Source organism: Microcebus murinus, chromosome 1, assembly GCF_040939455.1.
Source record: "Microcebus murinus isolate Inina chromosome 1, M.murinus_Inina_mat1.0, whole genome shotgun sequence".
In the NCBI taxonomy this organism is placed as follows: domain Eukaryota; kingdom Metazoa; phylum Chordata; class Mammalia; order Primates; family Cheirogaleidae; genus Microcebus; species Microcebus murinus.
The window spans coordinates 95,892,852-95,916,684 of NC_134104.1; positions in this window are offsets into that span (position 1 = coordinate 95,892,852).

A 23,833-nucleotide genomic window follows, 5' to 3' on the forward strand; every position below is an offset into this window, starting at 1 on the left:
TAAACACTTATTAATACCTAGCCTCCAAAAAATATAACAAAGAAAGAAGGAAGGAAAGAAGGAAGGAAGGAAGGAAGGAAGGAAGGAAGGAAGGAAGGAAGGGAGGGAGGGAGGGAGGAAGGGAGGGAGGGACAATATTATAAAAGGTACAATATCATAAAATGTTAAAACATCTGAAATAAAAAAAATTTCCTAAACTATTCAAAAAGATATACAATAAAAAAGCAAAATGAACATCTGAAAGATGATGGAATAATGTTTTACAAATACTAAGGAAAAAAGATTTTCAAACTAAAATGTTTGACTCAAACAAATAATTTAAAAAAGTAAAATAATATAAAAATATTTTCAGATATGCAAGGATTAAATATGTTTATATTCTACTGACTCTTCTTTAGGAAGATACTAGAGGTTGTCTGCCGTAAAGAAGGAGAAAACCACAAAAGAGGATAAAATGGAACGTAGGAAACTGGGGATTAAACCCAGTAAAATGTGAAGAGAAATCCTTGATAATGTGTAGGATCACTCTATGTAGTTTGTTTCAGAATAGGTGGATGAAGTGCTTTGTGAGGAAAATCTCTGGAAAGAAAAATAGACATAATCATTTGGCAACAGTGAGCCCTTTATAGATAATTTTGAGATTGTATCTGCATAGATCTGATTCACTATATGGCAGAGATCAATATAACAACATAGAATTCTACGTAAATGAAAATCCAAAGCAGCTATTAACATGAGAAATGTCAAGCTGTTTAAAATAATATGATAGTACAGTAATTAGCTATATTATTTCTACTAAATCCCAGTAGCAGGAATACACACACACACACACACACACACACCATACTCACATATTTTGGGAAGATGGTATAAGAGAATATAAGATCAATATAAGCTAAATTTTCATCAAGCAATCACTAACATCAATATAATTTCTAAAATTGAAAAAATCTTTTTGTAAAAATATATTTAAAGTAGAGATAAATTAAAAAAACATATAAAAATGACTAAAGAAATTCCTTTTGGGAACAGAGCTGTGAAGGTGAATAGGAAACTCCTATTTTTTTTTACATATCTTTAATGTTGCTGGTCTTTTAAAATTCTGAATTATTTGATAAGAATATTTGGTAAAATATAACTATTAAGTACTTACGAAAACTTCCAAATTACATTTGATACAAATAATTTATAATGGAATTATTTACTGCCTATGTGAATCAAACATTTGACTTGAAGCTTTGGTATATTTATATTAATATGATCTCTGCTCTCAAGGAGCTTATAATTTTGGAAGAAGGGCAATTAGTCACTGTATAATTATTTCCAATTGTAACACTACAAATCTGTTCTTTGTGTAAAAAGTATGTATTTTTGTTGTTGTTGTTGTTGTTATAGCATTTGGTAAAGAGGAAGGGCCTCAAAATCCCTTTACTTCCTTTTTCTAGTTAATTATGTAATTTATTTCTGATTATTAAAAATGATACATGCTAGCTATAATTTAAAAAATTATAGTGCATACATGCAAGATGAAAGTATTCTATAATTTTATAACTCACAAAATAGTCACAGTTATTTATTTTATGGTATATTCTTGTATTTTTTCATAACTATGCTGTCTTTTGTTTATATTTTTAGATTTTATATTCATATGTAAGCACATATTATTTTCTAGTACAATTACACTATACTAAGGATACTATCTTGCTATTGGCTTTGTGTTTCATTTCCTATTCCATGGTAAATTTTATTTATAAAATTTACATTAAAGTACTTATAAATCTATGACTTTGAATATTAAAGGGTAGCTCTTTGAAAACACCATAATTGGATAATATTCTCTATTGATTAACATTTGCTTCCTTTAAATATTTTTGCTATTAAAGTGAATATTTTATAATTATTGCAACTACTTCCATATGACAATATTTAAATATAGAAATGCTTTATTAATTATTAATATTTTTATTTTGCTGTATATTACCAATTTGTTCAAAATGGTTATAGTAGATCATATAGATTGCAATGTTCTTTGGAAATTGGGTTGCTTTTTAATCAAACTTTGCCATAATCAAGTGTTAAATTTTTGTTAATGTCTACACATCAAATTGGTTAGAAATATCTTGTGTTTTAAATTATTTGGTTAATCATTGGTTAGATTTGCATCTATTATATTATCTACCATTGTGTTTCCTTTAATAAAAAATTGCCCACTTTTGTATTTAGTCAATTCTTCTTGATTATCTGGGGCTCCTTTCTTCTAGAGAAAATAGAAATTTGTGTTTTTAAAATATTTTCCTCAATATATTAACTGTCCTTTGGATTTATTCGTAATATGTTTTGAAGTTTAATACATTTATTAACACATAAACACATGTGTTTTTAACACATTTGTTTTTAACATATTTAACTATTATCATAATATGTTTTGAAGTTTTAACACATTTATTAATAATAGCATAATAATTTTTCTTTATGTTTTCTATCTTCCAGGTCAGGCAAAAAAAAGTTTTTCACACACTCAGGCATATTTATCCATATTTTTCATAGGACTCTTTTTTTGTTTGCTTGAATGGAAGTTCTGGGATTAATTCTCATTGACTTGAATTGGGTCTAATGTTCATTCTCAAAGCTGACATGGTCAGAAATTGTTGCTAACTAAGCTCCTGTCCCTTCTTAAGCTGTCCCTACCCTTTGAGATGCATGAAATGGGAAGAAACTGAGTAATTTTATAAGAAGAAAAATGGATTTGAGCACAAAAAATAATTATTATTATGAGCTAATTATCATATTACATTTTTAAAATGTAATGAATCTTTCCTGACACTGTCTTGAAAGATCACTTTAGCACAAAGGTCTATGTGTTGGACTTCTTTGCCCAAGCTCAGGGAAGCTGTTCCCTTTGGTAAGAATGTCTTTGATTCTGTTGGACACTGTGATAATGTTATGTAATGGATAATGGATATTGTATATTGCACATAAAGGATATTTGATAATGTTATGTAGTGTAATGATATTATTTGCATTATTTGAATTCTAAATATTAACCAACTAGCCTTATGCCATACGGGTAATGGATGCTGTCAATGTCCTGCCCATATTCTTCAGCAGTCACTGATCCTTCACATGTTACCCTTTACATGTCACATAAGACCATGTTTCTTACATGTTAATGGTTTCTACTGAAAACACCCACACTTATCTGCCTAGGGTCTTTTCCTGCCTACAAAATTATTCTCAGTTCATATGTAAACAAACCAGAGGTGCCAGAAAGTAAATAACCCTGGGAATATCCCTCATAAATCACAGATGGTAGTTGGTGGATAAATACCTCTGAATTGCTTGTGGTGGGACAATTCAGAATCAAATTATATTTATTTTTTCAGAAGTTCCTAATGGGGATTGAGTCACAGCAGAAATCTGCTCTTTAACCATCTGTACTGGCTTTTTTCCCTGCTCTGTCTCATCTTCCCATGATCTCACCGGTGTTTCTAGGAGTAACTTCCCAAATAAGTTATGTGTACTGAAATGATTGTCAATTTCTATGGGAAACCAATCTAAAACAATGAGACTTTACTTATTTAATTAATCAAGATTGCGCTACACAATTCGTTGCACAAACTTTGAAATGTTGTGTAGTGCATGGTACTGAATGCCCAAGACTGAATGCTCAAGTTTTATTTTGCTAATAGTATTTGCTCAGGCACAGATTTTCAAGTAAGTGACTTTAGTTTCACATGTATACTCTCCAAGTCTGAAACAAATATTGACATTAATTGACCAAAATGTTATCAGATTTTCCTTTTATCTTTAGTTTTCCTTTAGAAAAATGTCAAAAAGACATGTATGTAATTTGGAAGTTGATAAAGCAGTTATTAGTTCCAAGGCTTTATGATTTCAGATCTGTGAAATACATATGCCAACTGTCATATAAAATACATTCATAAGGGCTGCTATCCCAATATCATGCTTTTGAACGCATCCGCCTCTTTTATTTTTTTATCTATTCTTGCACTGTACTTCTCAAGACAACTGTTTTAATTACTGAAATTTTAAAATTAATTTTAATACACAGTGTAAATATATTCTTTCTTTTCAACATTCTTGGCCATTCTCAAACATTTATTACTCTGTATTAATCTGAATATCATTTAAGTTAAAAATAACAAAATCATGTCTGAAACGATTTTAATTGGAACTGTAATCAATCTTACATAATAAATATGGAATGATGAAAATCTTTACACTTTTAAATTCCCTCTTTAGCCACATGCTATATTGTTTATGTTTTTTGTTCCTTGATAACATTCTTTGTATAGGCCCTGTACTGGTTATGTCTTGCAAAGTATTTTTGATTGGTTACCATAATAAATAAGAAATACTTTGCCATTACATTTTGTTAGTGCTGATATCAAATGACATTTTTTATGTTAACATCCTTTCTCAAACCTCATAAATGTTATTTAATAGTATTATTATTTAATATTATTTATATATTAATAAATATTGGTAGAGTTATCTCTGGGAGATGATTTGACCTATTAACACAGAACAAGTTCTGCAGATTATATATTTCCATTCTCAGTTTCTCTTGGTACAAGAAAACTTAGTATCTACAGTTGATATTACATAAGGAACAAAAAGTCATGTGTTAATAATGTCACTAAAAATACTGTTTCTTAAAATCTTATGGAAGAAGAATTTTTCAAAGGCTCATCTAGTTCCTTAATAACTAATTATACCTTAGGAAATTAAGTAATAGCCACCTTTTGTAATGAATAAAGGTCATTATTTTGTTTATCTTCAAATCATTTCTAAAACAAAATCATTAAATTATATAATTTCAATGTCAGGACAATGAAGAACAGAATGGAAATGTGTCTGTCCTTTTTTTAAAATTAAAAAGTCAAATGCCAAATTTTCTTGTCAATAGCCTTATTGAGCAAGTTCCACTAATCAAAACACAAGTACTTACCTAAATAACTAACTTGAACAATGGAATTGTCCATCTTCTTTTTGTTCTTGATATTGCACACAGCTGAGTCAGTGACTGAATGGATTTGTAGTCTACTCTTTCATTTCATTATTTTTCATCTGTCATTTTTAACCTTGTTGTCCTCACAACATTAGGGTTTACATTTTAAAATCTGCCCATATCTTGTTTAATAATTCCAGAGTTTGTATATTTTGCTTTAAATTTAAGGAAAAACTATACCCTCTGTCATCAAAACAAAAAAATTATATAAAGAAGCCTAAATGGAATATAGGTAGTTGAAGGCAATTTTTGTTGCATTGAATTACAAAAGACTATGGGACTTTGAATTCATCTCTTGTATTTTCCTTCCCTCCCACTTTCCCTCTGTCCATCCCTCCCTTCCTTTCTTCCGTCTTCCTTCCTTCCTTCCTTCTTTCCTCTCTCTCACTTTCTTTTTCTCTCTTTTTCCCTCTATCCCTCTCTTCCTTTTCCTTCTTTCCTTCATTCATTTTACCTTTTTCCTTTTTATCAATTATAATCAACATATTCATTTAAATTATCTGCATTTCAATTAACCATGGAAGGATAAAAACCATAAAATTATCAGTGTTTCATTACAATGAAAAGACTTCATATACTACTTTAAGCTTTACTTGGTATAATAACTTTAGTTTTTACCTCATTAGTTACAGATGATAATATCTGCTTACTTTACATAATAACTTTGAAGGTCAGATGTAATATGTATGAAAACACATTGAAAATATATAAAAATGTAAAATGTGACACATTGTTTTAAGTATTATCCTAAAAGATTAGAATGGAACCGAAAGTTGAGTAATCTTATACAAATTGAATCTGAAATTCTTAATACATTATCCTACATTTTGTAGTAACCTCAAACTTGGGAACTAAACAACTTTTAAACATTAATTCATCATCTACTATAAGGTAGGGAAAGCAAGTGTGAAAATGAATGAACAGTATTTAAGAGATTTGTGAACTATTGCAAGGCTACGAAATGACAGGGATGAAATTTGAACCCACATTTTTTAACAGTGCTCTTTCTATCAACGTGTATTCTTTGGTCTACTGGGTCATGAATACTTTGTGAAGGAAGTAAAATTCTACATTTTCAGTAATTCTTCTTGAAACATTTTTCTCCATTGTATAACAGGAATATGTTTATATTAAACTATGTAAACTACCACTCCTGAGATGCCTTGCTCTTCTTCAAATCACCAAGGAATTAATTTGTCATGCAAAGAAGGGAAATGATGAAATTTCATTTCCAACTTTAACACTTTTTGTGTTTATGCATAATTCCGATGATTACCGAAGAAAATTCCAAAGGTTCATTCATTACAGTTGAGAATTCATTCTTATAAGCATTGTAACAGCAATCAAGCATAAATAACCATGTGCTTCACAATATTTTTATCAGCAAGTCAGCCAAAGAAAGGAACTTGAGCGACACATACTGTGAATCATTTGTTGTCTGATTTTTACTGTGAGCTGGTTTCTCTCTATAGAAAAACAAATATCACTTGTTGAAATGTCAGGTTATTCTGATTTTATAATAAACAATGAGGGAGAATCATGATTAAAGCAGTGAGTAACCAAGAGTTTAACAAGGTAAGGGCAAATCACCTGAGGATAATAGTTATAGCACCCTGTTTTTTAACTGTTGGGAGGAGTCTGCTCATAGAGAAAGCAGCTTTCAAGGGACCAAAATCAAGTGATTGTTGCATTTCAGAGCACTGTTCTTAACTCAAGAACTATATTACTTACTACTCCAGGATGAGCACCTGGAATATTTGTCCAAATATGACCAAACAGATTAGAAATTTAATACCTAAACATCAATGACATAACTTCAGTAACTCTTTCTGGCTGTTTTTAGAATTGTTTAGATACAAATTCTAGCAATGTTCTACCTTGTTCCTTGAAATGAAAAGCCCATTGATCCACTTCATTATTTTCCATGGATATAAATAGTACTGAATACATAGTATGTGAATCTTTATATGGTACTTTACTACAAGTAGGGTCACATTTCTAAATGAAATTAAATGAATCTAGTGTTTGTAGGTGAGCTGAAAATAAAATTTCAGTAATTTTAAGAACTTTTCCCTCTCCCTTGATACCTAGAACCCTGCATCAAACACATAATATGTACCATTTCAGACACATAAAGCCATTGCTGCAGCAACCTGTTTCGTGTGGACGTTAGCTTCATGTAGGTTCAGCTTGAGAACATTTCACCTCAGGCCAAGGTCTGTTCCTGGTGCCTGTCCTTCACACTCCAGGACCTCTCTGTTCGCATCTGTTCTGAATATGGAATTGCCTCCTCTGATGCACTATTTATGCAAGTATTAATGTTATTCTGTCTCCAGGCTTACAGAAGTCTAATTTATTGACACAGTAGCACAAGAAACATATACCTTTAACCAAAAGATACATTTTATGGCAAAGGAGGTGATACAATGGATACATGATCATAAGATCTATTGTCATTTTCAAATATCCCAACATCCAAATGCAGATGATCTAATAGAACATGAAAGAGCATGTTGAAAGTTTAGCTAAAGTGACAATTTAAGGACAATACCCTGTCGCGCCCGCCTCGCCAGCAAGGAAGACGCGGCAACTGGAGTTCTTCTGACAGCGCTTTAATGGGGATTGCTTAACTGGTTACATGCGGAAGACGCCGAGGCGTTCTCGGCGGCTGCTTATATAGACAGTAAGTACACGGGGCATAACCTGATTGGTCAACACAGAACAGGAGAGGAGGCAAGGCTTTGCACATGCGCTGAACATCTGTTTGTCAGACGCACAGTAGGGTGTGACCAGGAAGCGGGCACCATCTAGGAATGGCGTTGCCACTGCGCCCCACATCTCCCCCTATTTTATTAATTAAATGAGAACTGAGCAACCGTTCAGCACCGTCCTTCGACAGTACGATCAAGGATGCAGAGCCTCACTTCCACCAGCAACCACCTTACCTCGTGCAATGAGCAAAACTCGGAGGTATGCAAAGGCTGGCTGTGGGATTGGAGACATGCCTTATCTGGTGCAATGGGAGAGATCCCTCAGAGTGCAAAGGCCATGTCTGCTAAAATACCTGGGGTTAGGAGCGGGTGCAACCCAAAACTAGGCTAACCTTTTAGCATGGTCAACCACACCAGTGTAGACTGTCCCAGTTCAAGCGCAGCAAATGCCTGTGCCAATACCACATGGTCCCTCCGTCTCTGGGCCTGCGGCCTACAGATGGCCCACAGCCCGCCGCCAGCCGCAGCAAGCAGCAAGACGGCCGTGGCTGCAAGACCGAAACAGAGTCATAGAGCCAGGAGCTTCAACAGGAACAGGAATGTATCTAGGCAAGCGGGTAACAATGGCAGAGGGGTGAGACGTGGCATTCCAACACAATGTATAATTGCACGTATAGAGGAACAGTTCACATATGTACCAGAGGGTTTTTCCGTGGATACCACCCAGATAAACGGGGGCCAAACACAGACAGGTGTAGGGGCAAAGGTCACGTTTCGCCCTCCCGCAATCACCCTCACAGAACCTTCAAAAGAGTCGCTAAGATTCCATGCGAAACTAGCATTCCCTGCCATACCCCCAGCCACTATGGACAGGGGAGCCAAGTCTGTGCAGCTTCCGTTAACCCCACACAAAACACAAAGTCCCCTTCAAGGAGAAGGATCTATTTCCCTCCAGTTTACTACTCTGTGTGTCCAACGGCAGGTACGCAGTGCCCAGGGAAACATTAGTAGAAAAGAGGCGGGGGAAAACTGATGCGTCATGTGTCACAGGCATCGGCAGGGGAAGCACTGACAGGATCCCCCAGCGTGGCTCCGCTGCCATCCTCGCGATCATCCATACTGTCGTCAGGAGGAGTAGCCAGCACGTCTTCATGCTGCTCCAGAGGCTGCTGCACCGTTCTAGTCAGCCGTGTGGGCACCCAGATGGGATTGTCCTGGTCCTGTGGAAAAATACAAATAGCTCCCCTGGATCTCATTATTACTGGATCCGGGCCTTTCCATAGATTAGACAACACATCTTTCCACTTCACTAATTCTTTCTGTGGCGGAGCAGGCATGACATGCCTGTCTGCCGCTGAACGTCCCTTGACATCTAAATTTAAAAAATTTAAAGTAAAGAGAGCAAAGGAGAGGCGTCCTTTGGGTGATAGCCCTAGCTGTAGGGCATCTCCCCCTTTTTGTTTTTGTAAGTACATTTTGAGCGTGCCGTGAGCACGCTGCACGATGCCTTGCGCTTGAGGGTTGTAGGGAAGACCGGTACGGTGCTCCACACCCAAGCGAGTGCAAAACTGCTGAAAAGATTTTGAGGTATAAGCCGGGCCATTATCTGTCTTAATAGCCCGGGGCTTGCCCCAGGCTGCCCAAGCTTCTAGGCAGTGAGTGATAACGTAACTTGCCTTTTCTCCAGCCAGAGGCGTGGCATGAAGGACACCTGAGCACGTGTCTACAGACACGTGAACATATTGAAGCTTCCCAAAAGATGGGACATGAGTTACATCCATTTGCCACAGATGTAGAGGACGCAAAACCCTAGGATTCACGCCCGTATGAACAACGGTGCGAAGAGGAGCACAATTTGGACATTGCAGTACAATCTCACGAGCATCTGCACGCGTGATGTTGAACTTAAGTCGTAAGGTTTCAGCTGGCACATGATAGAGTTTATGAAAGTCTATGGCGGCGGCGTGGCCATCAGACACCCAGAGGGCGCGAGTGGCGTGATCAGCCATAGCATTTCCCGCAGCCATAGGTCCAGGTAACAAGGAATGAGCTCTGATATGCTGAATGGAAAATGGGTTCCTTCTGTTCTGAATAGTATTCCTAATTTCTGTAAATACAGAAAAGACAGTACTCTTGGCAAGAATGTGAAAGGAGTTCTCTAACTGTTTAACTGCGTTGACCACATAAAAGGAGTCTGAGATGATGTTGATAGGTTCAGTGATGGTACTGAGAACCAGACCGACTACGGCACACTCTACTAGCTGAGGAGAAGAATAGTTAAACTGTTTGGTATACACCTTGTCCTGAATGACATAGCTCCCAATACCCATCTTAGAACCATCGGTATACACACCTAAGGCATCCACCAAAGGTTGCAGCGAAGTTACTCTTGGGAAAATAAGCTCGTTCCTCATTGCAAACTGCAGCAAGGCATGTCTGGGATAATGGTTGTCAATACTCCCCGCAAAAGTGCATCTCAATATGGCCCATGCGTCAAGAGTGGCACATAAGATGTTCACCTGATTGGCAGTATATGGACAAATCAGGCTATCAGGGTGACGCCCAAAATGAGATACAGCCAAACTAACACCCTTTAAAGCTATCTCGGCCACACAGGTAGGATAGTGGCCAATCACCTTTCCTGGAGAGGCTTGAGGATGCACCCATAAAAGGGGGCCATCCTGCCAAAGCACTGCCGTAGGGAGCGTAGGAGAAGGGAGTACACAGAGGGAGAAAGGATCGTGGTGCTGAATGCGCACCAGTTGCGCCTTCTGAATGGCTTCTTCTACCTTATGAAGAGCCTTAAGGGCCTCAGGAGTCAAAGTTCTAGGAGACGTAATGTGTGAGTCTCCCTCTAGAATCTGAAATAATGGCTTCAGTGCTGCTGTGGTAAGACATAGGAAAGGTCGAAGCCAATTGATATCTCCTAGCAGCTTTTGGAAATCATTTAATGTTTTTAAGGCATCTCTTCGGATGGACAGTCTTTGGGGTACGATTTTGTCAGGGAGAATGCTACTACCAAGAAACGCGCCCACTTCTCCCTCTTGCACCTTCTCAGGGGCGACCAGCAAGCCCTTTTCCCTTAAGTGAGCCTGAAGGGACGCATAAGCCTGGCGTAGTACGCCATCATCACAATGACACAAGAGAATATCATCCATATAGTGTATAATTTTTACCTTTGAAAACTTCTGCCTAACCTGCTGGATAGCCGAGGCCACATAAAGTTGGCACATAGTGGGACTATTAGCCATGCCCTGAGGTAAAACCTGCCATTGATATCTTGCATCAGGCTGCTCATGGTTTATGGAAGGAAGCGTGAATGCAAATCTGCTTTTATCTTGTGGGTGCAGGGGAATAGAGAAAAAACAGTCTTTGATGTCCAAGATAATTAGACTCCAATGTTTAGGCAAAGCAGAGAGAAGGGGCAGTCCTCTTTGAACAGGCCCCATAAGCTGCATCTGGGCATTAATTGCTCTAAGGTCATGCAACAGTCTCCATTTACCAGACCTTTTCTTAATCACAAAAATAGGGGTATTCCAGGGAAATTGAGAGGGCTCAAGATGCCCAAGAGTAAGTTGTTCTTGCACTAGGCTATGGGCAGCGAGTAACTTTTCAGAGGGTAAGGGCCACTGAGGTACCCACACTGGCTCCTCTGTTTTCCAGGGTATGGGCAGAGGATCCCCAGCTGTGCGCTTGCTCTGGCTTGGTTCATACAACCTTCCTGAAAAATTGATTTCCAGTCTAGATACTGACCAGTAGTCAAGCAGGCCCTTATTGTATTACTCCAGTCATCAGGGGTCATAGCTAAGTTACCAAGCCTCTCCACTTGGGCTATGGTGAAAGACGCCGTAACCCCCCAGGACCGCACCGACTCAGCAAGGTCTTTCAATTGTTTGTGCTGGAGAGGCTCATGATACCGTTGCTGATTGTTGTTCTCAAAAACAGGGAATGAGAGAAACATTTTCCTCATATCGCGGGGCCTGATAAACGAGCTCCCGCTGACTTGTTTGGGTCTGGCTCCTCCCTGCTCTCTCAGAGGAGGGGCGGTAGGGGCAGTAAAAGCAGCGTAGGGCGGCGGCCGATATCTCCCCGCCTCATACTTTGCTGCTTCCTCTTCCAAAGTAGCTTCCTCCTCTGAATCTAGCTCCTCCCCCGCCTCCTCCCCTGAACTTGAGGAAGTAAGAGAAGAGGAAGAAGAGGAATCATCCTCAGAAATATCTAATTTCTTAAATTCTGACAGAAAAAGGCTTTCTCCTCTGTCTTCTGTCCTGTCCTTTCCTTTGTTATTTTTATTCTTGGTACCTTTACATTTCTTTCTCTCCCTTTTCTTTTTTCTCTCCCTTTTCTTCTTTCTCTCCCTTTTCTTCTTTCTCTCCCTTTTCTTCTTTCTCTCCCTTTTCTTTGTTCCAGGCCTTCTCCCTTTGTCTGACTCTGAGGTACTGTCTTGATAGTCAGAGAGCACCTTTTGCCCTGCCTGTCGAAACGAAAGCAGGGGGCTCACGGGCTCTCACTAACAGCCTACTTTGGTCAGCAAAGGTCCGAATTCGGTTCCGTCCCACGCGTCAGTTCTGAACTCACGTCTATCGAGGTCGTCTCCGCTGGTGCTTCAAAGTTGTTTCGGTTCCCGGGTTTCGGCACCACTTGTCGCGCCCGCCTCGCCAGCAAGGAAGACGCGGCAACTGGAGTTCTTCTGACAGCGCTTTAATGGGGATTGCTTAACTGGTTACATGCGGAAGACGCCGAGGCGTTCTCGGCGGCTGCTTATATAGACAGTAAGTACACGGGGCATAACCTGATTGGTCAACACAGAACAGGAGAGGAGGCAAGGCTTTGCACATGCGCTGAACATCTGTTTGTCAGACGCACAGTAGGGTGTGACCAGGAAGCGGGCACCATCTAGGAATGGCGTTGCCACTGCGTCCCACAATACCCTATGGATTCCGATGCTGTCTCCCAGGATCCTGAAACAATAGCTAATATATGATACTCTGTTTCCATACCTACAATATACAAGTCTTGAAACAAAGGAAGCAGTATTGGCCTTTCTCACCATCATGTAGTGGAGTCTATGCTCATGCAACTAACTGCAGGACAGCCAGTAAGTTCATAGACAAGGTTTTAGAGCAAAGAAGGTGACTTTTATTTGGAGAGCCAGCAAACCAAGAAGATGGCAGACTAATGTCCTAAATAACCATCTTAAGTTCGTATGAACTTTAGGCTCTTTTTTATTTTAAGAGAAGGGGAGGAGGAGGTATGTTGTAAGAGGTAGCTAGGACTGTAGACATTTGGGCATCAGCAAGGGGCCTTGGGGCTTTGCTAGAGTTTTGCTCTGGAGGTTGCAGTGGAGACACTGAGAATAGCTCTTCTATTTTCTAAATTTGTTTGTTTGTGCCCCATGGGAACAATATTTGACTTTTGGTATATAATCTTTTTTTTTTTTTTTAATGAAACAGGGCCTTGTACTGTTGCCCAGGCGAGAGTGCATTGGTGTCATCATAGCTCACTGCGATCTCAAACTCATGAACTCAAGCAATCTTCCTGTTTCAGTCTCTCAAGTAGTTGTGACTACAGGCATGCATCACCATGCCAGGCTAATTTTTGTATTTTTTGTAGAGGTGAGGTCTCCCTATATTGCTCAGCCTGGTCTCAAACTCCTGGCCTCAAGTTATCTTCCTGCCTTGGCCTCCCAAAATGCTAGGATTATAGGCATGAGCCACTCTGTTTGGCCAGCATATAATTTGTTTTTTGTTTTCCTGAGGGCCAGTCCTGACATGCATTTCATATGACTCTTCAGGAATTCCTGTTAGAATGAACAAGCAGTTATTGATCAACTACTTTATGCATCTTTGTATTGACTCTCCCTCCTTTATTATATCACACCTTTTCTTCACACCTGCTTCCTGTTTACATATGCAATAAAGTCCTTGATTTTAAACCTTTTTCAAACTCTGCTTTCAAGACAACTCTGGGCTTCCAAAGAGCCCAGAGCATACTCAACGAATATTTTGAGTGTTTGTTCTTTAGTCCATGAAAAACAGTGCTGAGCTGCGATTGCCTGGCTCTATTTGGCATATTGAGGTTTAGGTGGTTCTACGCTCAAAGAATCCACTTTCTCCACATATTGGTCTTGGAGCCAGTATGTTCATTACAATTTTTAAGGTATTTGTTGATGAGTTTCCAGAAATCACAGCTCTTCGTCAACTTTTAGGCTAATGTCTTATGTGGTAGTAGGATAGGGTTCCAGCCACTTATTGCATCTGTGTCCTACTCAGGGAGAATCCAACTTTCTCTGAGATCTGGCCACTTGTTCTCCTTCAGCTCTTAGCAGCACCCAAGGACAACTTAGCACAATTGCTGTGAGCATAATTTTTAAAAATTTAAGAACTCTGGAATTTCTCATAGGGTAATAAAAGTCAAATTTTTCAAGACCTAAAGCTTCAGCTGCTCTTCTTTCCTAAACAGTTTAAGCCAACAAACAAGATAGTTTATTATTCCTACTCTTATTCTATATAGGTTTTGGGGAAAATATTTATTTACTTTTGGTGAAGTGAGGATAATATTGGCTTGGAAACTTTTTGTAAGATATTGTCCTTAATATCTATTTCTTACTATTATATGTCTTTGAGAAGGTCAAGGGCCTTAATTTCCTCACCTCTAATATGGAAATAATATCTGCAAGATTGGTTTAAAGAAAACAAGCAATAAGACTTGTGGTAATAATTTGTTGGTAATTTTTAGGAATGTTAGAAGTTTCCATTATTATGGTTATTCATGTTGACATACTGCTTGCTATACCCAAAACATCTTTTTCAGTTAAGTAATGCTATTTGTTAAATTTAAATGTATTTGAATGCAAGATAATTACACAGAATTTATTTCTGACTCACTTAAAATTGCTAGAAATACACATCTTTATGTCATTGAACAAGGGTCAAACTACATGAAGAACAAGATGCTACCAAGAAAATTAGGGATGAATTTTCTATGCATCATGAAGATCATTTATGTATTAATATGCATTATGTTACATAGCATTAGTATATAGTTGTATATTGCTAAAGAAAAAGAAAAATATATGCGTATAAAAATGAAAATAAAGTGTAATATTTTTCTATCTGGTTAGACTTTATGTCCACCTTAGCTTTACTTATCTCAGAAAGATTGTTGATTTCTCCTAAATAAATCCTCACACTTTGAAATGTGAAAAATACTTAAGAAATGTTTATTGAAGTAATTTCTAAAGAAATGTTTAAAAGACCATAAAGTGCTAAAAAGAAGTCCTGCATTCACTGTCTATGATCAAAAGTATTTAGATTAGATTGTTAAATAATTCGACCTACACATTTTCCAGCAGCATCTTCTTCTTCATGTAGTTTGACCTTTGTTCAATGAGATTTAAGACATATAATTTTAACTTTTTTACTTTCACATTTATTTCTCTGATATATCACATTTTCATTACTTTTGATCAGTGCATACTATACAAGAACAATATCAGCAAAACAGATGCATCTCATTTCATCATCACCCACTGCTGACTAGCCTCTACTACTTGAATGTAGGTTTCCATTCTCATTTCTTTTAATAGCTTTAAGGGCACTCCAGATTTTCATGGATGAGAAATGAAGTAGACACTTTTAAAGTCTATGAAAATGTCTAGAGTTACAGATTATTTGTTGATTGCAAGCTACAGAGCTTGAAAGACAACGTTCTGTAATAATTAAGAATATTCCTTGCTTTTAATCATTTGCATAATTAAATTTGGCTCTTATTTGCTATGTTCAAACTGCAGTACAGAAAAAAGAAACATTATTTTAAAGCATGTGGTACCATTATTTGAATGCCATGAATCCACACAGTCTAAATAGGAGATTGTATTTTCTCTTTTATTGATCATTTCAGAAAAGGCAAAGGCTTACATGAACCCTAGAGAAAATGCACACAGCATTAGTATTATGGCAGTGAAGAGATTTTTTCCCTCTAAAAATTTACATATTGCATCTGGGTTGGTTGGAAAAAACTGTCAAAAATGATTTTAAAAAAGAAAGTTGCATTGTTTCAAACAGTAATATATCTACCTTTTCTGCTATTATGTTCCACTTTTTAAAAAAGTTTTTACTTTGAAATTTCCTCAGGCTTACAGAAAAGATTCAATAATAATAATACAGTTAATTCTCACCCTCTTTATCCAGATTCCACAAATTGTTATTATTTTGCCACATTTTCATTCTCATCATCTATCCTGCACAGACCCGAACACACACACTGTTATTTTTTTTTTATGAATCACGTGAGAATTTATTGCCACAATCAAGGGCTTGGCAAAAACCTTTCTTCTTTGTGCATGACAATCTGATCTTTTAAAACATTTTTTTATTTTAGCATATTATGGGGGTACAAGTATTAAGGTTAGCTATATTGCCCATGTCCCCCCCTTGAGTCAGAGTCTCAAGTGTGACCATCCCCCAAATGTTGCACATCTCACACGTCCCACGTGCCCAACACCCAATAAATGTTATTCCTACATGTCCATTGAGGGGTTGATCCGTTAATACCAATTTGCTGGTGAGTATATGTGGTGCTTGTTTTTCCATTCTTGAAATACTTCACTTAGTAGAATGGGTTCCAGCTCTATCCAGGAAAATAAAAGAGGTGCTATATCACCATTGTTTCTTAAAGCTGAGTAGTACTCCATGGTATACATATACCACATTTTATTAATCCATTCATGAATTGATGGGCAATTGGGTTTTTTCCACAACTTTGCAAGTGTGAATTGTGATTCTATAAACATTCCAATGCAGGTGTCTTTTTCATAAAGTGACTTTTGATCTTTTGGGTAGATGCCTAGTAGTGGAATTGCTGGATCAAATGGTAGATCTACTTGTATCACTTTAAGGTATCTCCATATTGCTTTCCACAGAGGTTGAACTAGTTTGCAGTCCCAGAAACTGTCAAGAGAGCAAACAGATAACCCACAGAATGGGAGAAAATTTTCGCAAGCTACACATGCAATAAAGGGCTGATAAGTAGAATCTATTCAGAACCCCGGAAAATCAGCAAGGAAAAAATCAAACAACCCTATCAAAAAATGGGCAAAGGACATGAACAGAAACTTCTAAAAGAAGACAGAATAGTGGCCAGCAAACATATGAAAAAATGCTCAACATCTCTAATCATCAGGGAAATGCAAATCAAAACCACAATGAGATATCACTTAACTCCAGTGAGAATGGCCTTTATCAAAAAGTCCCCAAACAATAAATGTTGGCGTGGATGCAGAGAGAGAGGAACACTCCTATACTGCTGGTGGGACTGCAAACTAGAAAATTTGATCTTTGATTGAACTATCTAGCACCATTCTTCTGATTAACCTAATAAATGCTGGGATGTGAACTATGTTATTAGTTGCTTGACTTAGTCCATTCTATGCTGGTATGGCAGGGTACCTGAGACTGGGTGATTTACAATGAACAGAAATTTATTGGCCTACATTTCTGGCTGGGAAGTCTAAGATCAAAGAGCTGGCATCTGGTGAGGGCCTTGTAGCTGTCATCACGTGGTGGAAGGCAGAAGGGCAAAGAGAGCAAGAGGGCCCCAAACTTGCCTTTCTATAATAGCATTAATCCCATCCATGAGAGCAGAGCACTCATTTCAATGACTAAATTTCAATATTTTTGCAGAAAATGAAAATTCAGACCATAGCATTGCTTAAGGTAAAAATGCCCTTTAATTAATAAACTGAATGAATATTTGATAGGAAACCATATTGGGGTCTTCACTGACAATATTGGCTCTTATAACTGATAGGTCCTTTGCAGGGACCATGAAAGGACTGCTTACAGAGTTGTTACAAGAGATACGGGGTATTTGAGGCCTTAAACTTTTAAGCTAGGTAAGCTCCTGCTCCCTCTTGATTTGGATCATGCCTTTGAGATATTGAACTGCAGCAAGGACTCCTGGAGAAAAGCAATGCCTTACCCTCCTTTTTTGGAAAGCTGTGATTCCTGCCCTTTTGTTTCTGATTAGAGTGGTGCCTCTGTATCCTTAAAATTTTAGTGTTCAGTTCCTAAAAACAAGAATATTTTCTTATCTAATTGCAATGCATTTAAATTAAAAATTAAATTAAATTTTAAATAAAATATGAAAATTTAAAAATAATAGAATTTATACCACATTTTCTTTATTCATCCATTGGTAGACACTTAGATTGATTTTATATCTTGGCTAGTGTGAATAGTGCTACAGTAAACTTGGAGGTGTAGGTATCCCTTTGATACATTGCTTTTTATTTTCTTTTGGATAAATTCCCAGTACAAGGATTGCTGGATCGTATAGTAATTCTATTTTTAATCTTTTGAGCAACCTCCATACTGTTTTCCATAATGTCCGTACATGGTATATATGCATAATGAAATACTACTCAGCCATGAAAAAGAATAATTTGTGGCAACATGGGTAAAACTGAAGGTCATTGTGCTAAGTGACATAAGCCAGGCATAGAAAGAATATTACATGTTTTCATTCATACGTGGATTCTAAAAAAGTTGATCTCCTGAAGATAGAGAGTAGAATGATGATTACCAGAGGCTGGGAAGAAAAAAGAGATGTTGGTTAATTGGTACAAACATACAGTTAGTTAGAATAAATAAGTTCTAGTGTTGATAACACAGTGGTATCTGTATAGTTAAGAATAATTTATTTGTATATTTCAAAATAGCTTGAAGAGTTGAAATGTTGAAATGTTCCCAACACAAAGAAATAAATGTTGAGGTGATGGATTTCCTAAATACACTGATTTAATCATTACCATCGTATGCATAAATATGTACATTTATTGTATATCAATAAAATTAATTAAATATTTTTATCAAATTTACAGATAAAAAATATTCTCTTTTTTATCATCCCAATGATGTCCTTTGTATTATTATTTTCATCTATTACATTTGATTGTCATCTTCTTCTATTTTTCTTTTATCTGGAATAGTAATTCGGCCTTTCTTTGTCTTTCATGATATTTCGCATGACTGCGGATCAGTTATGTTATAAAGTGTCACTTAAATTGAAATAGTCTTAATTCTTTTTTTTAAGCCATTAGCATCTATTTTCACATTAAGTTTTTAAAATAAATTAGATTTTCTAAGATCTATTCTTATAAAAATCTTGTTTCAAGTTAGTGTATATAATTCATTGGCTTCAGATTTTCTTTTATTTTTTTATTGTTATTTCAGAATATTATCAGGGTGCAAACATTTTGGTTACATTTTATGTCTTTGGCTCACCCAAGAGAGGATTAGAGGCATGCCCTTCCCCTCTACAATGCTCACTGAGTTCATTAGTTGTGACTTTACCACTCTCCCAACCCTTTAATCCCTGAGTCTGATTTTTCTTCAGGGTGAGATTCACTATATATCCTTAATCCAAATAATATAAAAGTGATGCTGTGTCATTCTCAGAATATCATATCCAGAAGCATGTAACAATCTGCATTGGTGACATTAATTTTGATCATGTAATCAAGTTCTTGTCTGGTTTCTCTATTATATCCTTACTATTTTTCTCCTTGCAACTAACAAACAATCCATAAGGATACCAATTGACCACACAAATACTCTGCTACCCATAAAAATCTTAACCCTCCTACATATAGTTCTATTTTTTCCCTCAAATTTAACTATTCCCTGTAAGCACTTATCTATTTATCTATCCTTCTCTGTAACAGAGTAGTTAGGCCTTCTCCTTATGACATGGAAGCATAAAATTGAGAGTGGGGAATATGTAACAGAGGGAATGGCCTGAAAAAAATGGCAAAAATATTTTCTGTCTCTTTAAAACTTCCCCACTCTTTTGGGGAACTGTGGCCTGGCCTGCATCCCTGAGGCAGGTTAAGTCTTTTGTTCTTTGTTTTACAAGAAATAATTTAGCCATTCCTTCCCAGGCCTGCACCAGCCCTGCAGGTTGACCCAGGTGGGGATTAATCTTTGGCAGAGATGGGAAAATTAGAATAGTTACCACAATAGCCTAGAACTGAAGGGCACTCTCTTTAAAAACCCCGTATTTCTGCTTATATTGAAGAAATTTGGATTTTGAGAGGAGAAGGGCTACCACTTTTCTTTCTTCGCCAGCAAAGTAATAAACTTTGTTTATTCTGATATGCGTTCTTCTGATGCAGCCTCGAGAAAAGTGTTGAGCTTTCGGTAACATCTCTAACTATCTATTGAGAACCAGTAGGGACTTATGCATTATTATTTTGTTCAAGGGTTATATGAATAATTTACTACTGTCCTTGTTTAATTTGAATTTATGAACCCCAAAAGGGAAAAAAATTAAAGAAAGCCATACCTATACATAGTTTAGTAAATATACTCAATGCTAAAGACAAATAGAAATATTTCAAATGCATAAATAAATTGCTGTCAAAGTAATATTTTATATCTGATAAAAATATTCTACAAAAGAGAAGCCAAAATAAAGACAAATCCAGATATTGTGCCCTCTCCCTATTTTCTCCATTCCCATCTCATCTTTGTTGCAAACCAAGTATGGATCTTTTTGGTACATGTACTCTGTTCCACTCATCTAGTTGTCTGTCCTCACATAAATACACAATATCTTCATTACTGTAACTTTATAATACATTTTTGTATTTACTAGTATAGTCCTCCAACTTCTTCATTCTTTTTTAAGATTATCCTTTGTGCTGTGTTAAAAATGACCACAAATTCTGTTTGTATCTTGGGTTGATCTCGTGAGTTGCTCTAATAAAGTAAATATCTGTCACTTTATCTTAGGCCTGTCAGCTAGCATACCCAATATAGTGACACTATATATGAATCTATAATCATCTTTTAAATTATTTTCACAGCTCCTGGTACAGTGCTTGCATATAATAAGTACTCAGTACATCTTTGTTGACATATTGAATCAAATCTAATCTTAATTGTTAATATCTAATAAGACTGAGAGTTCATGATCTTTCCAATACGAGCCTACAGGGGACTTATTAGTATTCAAATCATCAGCAGACAGCTTGAGTCAATTAAAGTATATCTTTCATAATCTGTAAAGAGATTAAAATTCACCCTACTTTAGAAAACCATTAATAATTCAAAAACATGTTTGAAATTTCTTATTCTCTGACACCAACTGATGGTAAATATCAATTTAATTACATTCAGAAAATTTATGTTAAGCACATACTACATACAAAGCTCTCAGTTCTACAATATGAAGACTATAAAAGTTAAAAAAAGACATGGTATATATTATAATTCTAGTTCAGTATTTGAAAATTTAGTGTTTGCCAAATACTTAGTAAGCATTGTCTGCATTAGTCTATTACACAAGCATTTATTCAATCAATTGTTATGCAAATATTTATTAAGAACCAGTCATGTATTAGGCATTATTCCAGGTTCTGGGGTTAAGAAACAAAATAGAACAAATCCTTGGTCTCATGGAATGTATACTTTTATGAGGAAGACAATAAATACATCACATTGGTTAGTACAGACATTTTAACGATATTGATTCTACCAATCCATGAGTTTGGCATAGTTTTGCATTTCTTTGCGTCAATTATGAATTCTTTCATCAGTGTTTTGTCGTTCTCTTTGTAGAGATCTTTTACTGCCTTGGTTAAGTATATTCCTAAATATTTTATTTTCTTTGTATCTATTGTAAATGGTATTGGGTTCTTGATTTGACTTTCAGCTTGATTGCCCACATAAACAGAAGAAAAACAAAGACTATATGATCATCTCAATAGATGCAAAAAAAGCATTCAATAAATTCCAGAACTCTCACGATAAAAAGCCACAATAAACTAGGCATAAAAGGAACATACCTTGAAATGTAAAAGCCATATATGACAAACCCACAGCCAACATCATACTGAATGTGGAAAAGTTTAAAGCATTCTTTCTAAGAACTGGAACAAGACAAGGGTGCCTACTTTCACCATTTCTATTCAGCATAGTGTTGGAAGTCCTAGCCAGAGCAATCAGGCAAAAAAAAGAAATAAAGGACATCTAAATCAGGAAAAAGGAAGTCAAATTCCTATTTGCTGATGATGCAATCTTATATCTAGAAAACACTCAAGACTCCACCAAAAGACTCCTAGAGTTGATAAATAAATTCAGCAATACCTCAGGTCACAAAATCAAGGAACAAATCAGTAGTATCTGTATATACTAATAACAGTCAAGCTGGGAGTTTTCTTTATGAATACAAATTATATTATGAATACAAATTCTTTATCATATATATGACTTGCAAATTTTTCCACCCAGTCTATAACTTGCTTCGTAAGTTTTTCAATGCTGTATTTTAAGAAAATGCATTTTAGTTTTGATGAAATCTAATTTATAATTTGTTCTTTTATAGATCATTCTTTTATTTGTTTTGGTGTCATCTGTGTGAGTGAGTGTGTGTGTGTGTGCCTGTGTGTGTGAGAGAGAGTGTATATATCTTTGCATAACTCAAGGTCAAAGGTTTACTCCTACATTTTCTTCCAGACATTGTATGGTTTTTGTGCTTACATGTTAGACTACGTTCTATTTTCAATTAAGTTTTGAGTATGGTGTAAGGTCAGGATCTAAGTTCAATTTTTTTTTTGCAAATCTAATTGTCCAGCATCATTTTAGAGTTTAGTCTCTCCATTGAATTTCCTTGGTACTGCTTACAAAATCAACAAACAATAAATGTAAAAGTTTATTTCTAGACTTTACATCTAGATCCATATATCTATTGATCTATATGTCTATCCCAACAAAATACCCCACTATATTGATTACTATAGCTTCATATAGTTTTGGAATTGGGAAAAGGAAGTCCTCAAAGTTGTTTTTGATTATTTTATTTCTTTTGCATTTCTACGTACATTTTAAGGTTGGCCTGTTGATTTCTCCAAGTAAAACTATGGAAATGTGATTAAGATTGTGTTGAATCCCAGCCTGAGCAAGAGCAAGATCATGTCTCTACCTAAAAATAGAAAGAGATTAATTGGCCAACTAAAAATACATAGAAAAAATTAGCTAGACATGGTGGTGCCTGCCTGTAGTTCCAGCTACTCAGGAGGCTGAGGCAGGAGGATCGCTTGAGCCCAGGAGTTTGAGGTTGCTGTGAGCTAAGCTGATGCCATGGCACTCTAGCCCAGGCAATAGAAGTGAGACTCTGTCTCAAAAAAAAAAAAAAAAAAAAAAGATTGTGTTGAATCTATGTAACAACTTGGGGCAATTTGCCATCTTACCAATTTTGAGACATATAATGTCTCTTCACTTATTGAGACCTGTTTATCCCTTTCATCAATATTTGTTGTTTTCAGTGTACAGGTCCAGTGCTTTTTTTGGTTTAATTTATTACTAAATGTGCTCTTCTTTTTGATACTATTGCAAATGAAACTGTTTTCCAAACTGTATTTTCTCTTTTTGTCTTTGTTGTTGTTGTCATTGTTGCTACTCAGTACAGAGAAATATAATTAACTTTTGTATAATAATCTTATACCCTGCATAATTCTAAAGTTAGCTATTGGTTAGTGTAGTTTTTTTGTAGATTCCTTTGGATTTTCTAAATACAAGTTTATATCATCTGAGAATAAAGACAATTTTATTTCTTCCATTTTAATCTGTATGCCCTTATTTATTTCCCTTGTTTTAATGCAATGATGTTGCAGAGGTTGCACTTACACACCTCAAGCCAATAAGGTTTCCACCCTCTGCCAATGGATGTACATGTGTTGGCAAGCACATTCAAAGTTCAGCCAATTTTGAAGAACACCCTGTCTTTTAATTTCCACTAACCTTTCTCATGTCTTCTCTATGTATGTATAGATTCCCAATCAGCCAAAGGGCTTTTGTGAGCCTTTCTAGCCATTCTGTGGCTCTCTCATTTTCAGGATCCCCATTTTAAATTTCTGGCTTATATGACAGTGCCCAATACTAGAGTTTTAACTTCAACATAGTAGAGCTCTGGATTTCCTTAGTTTCTTACCAGGCTTGCTACTTCTGCTGGTGACTCCACTGGGAATGAATTTCTGGACCTTGTTCTAAATTAATTCAGTTTTGTCTGGCAATGAAGCTGTTGCTTT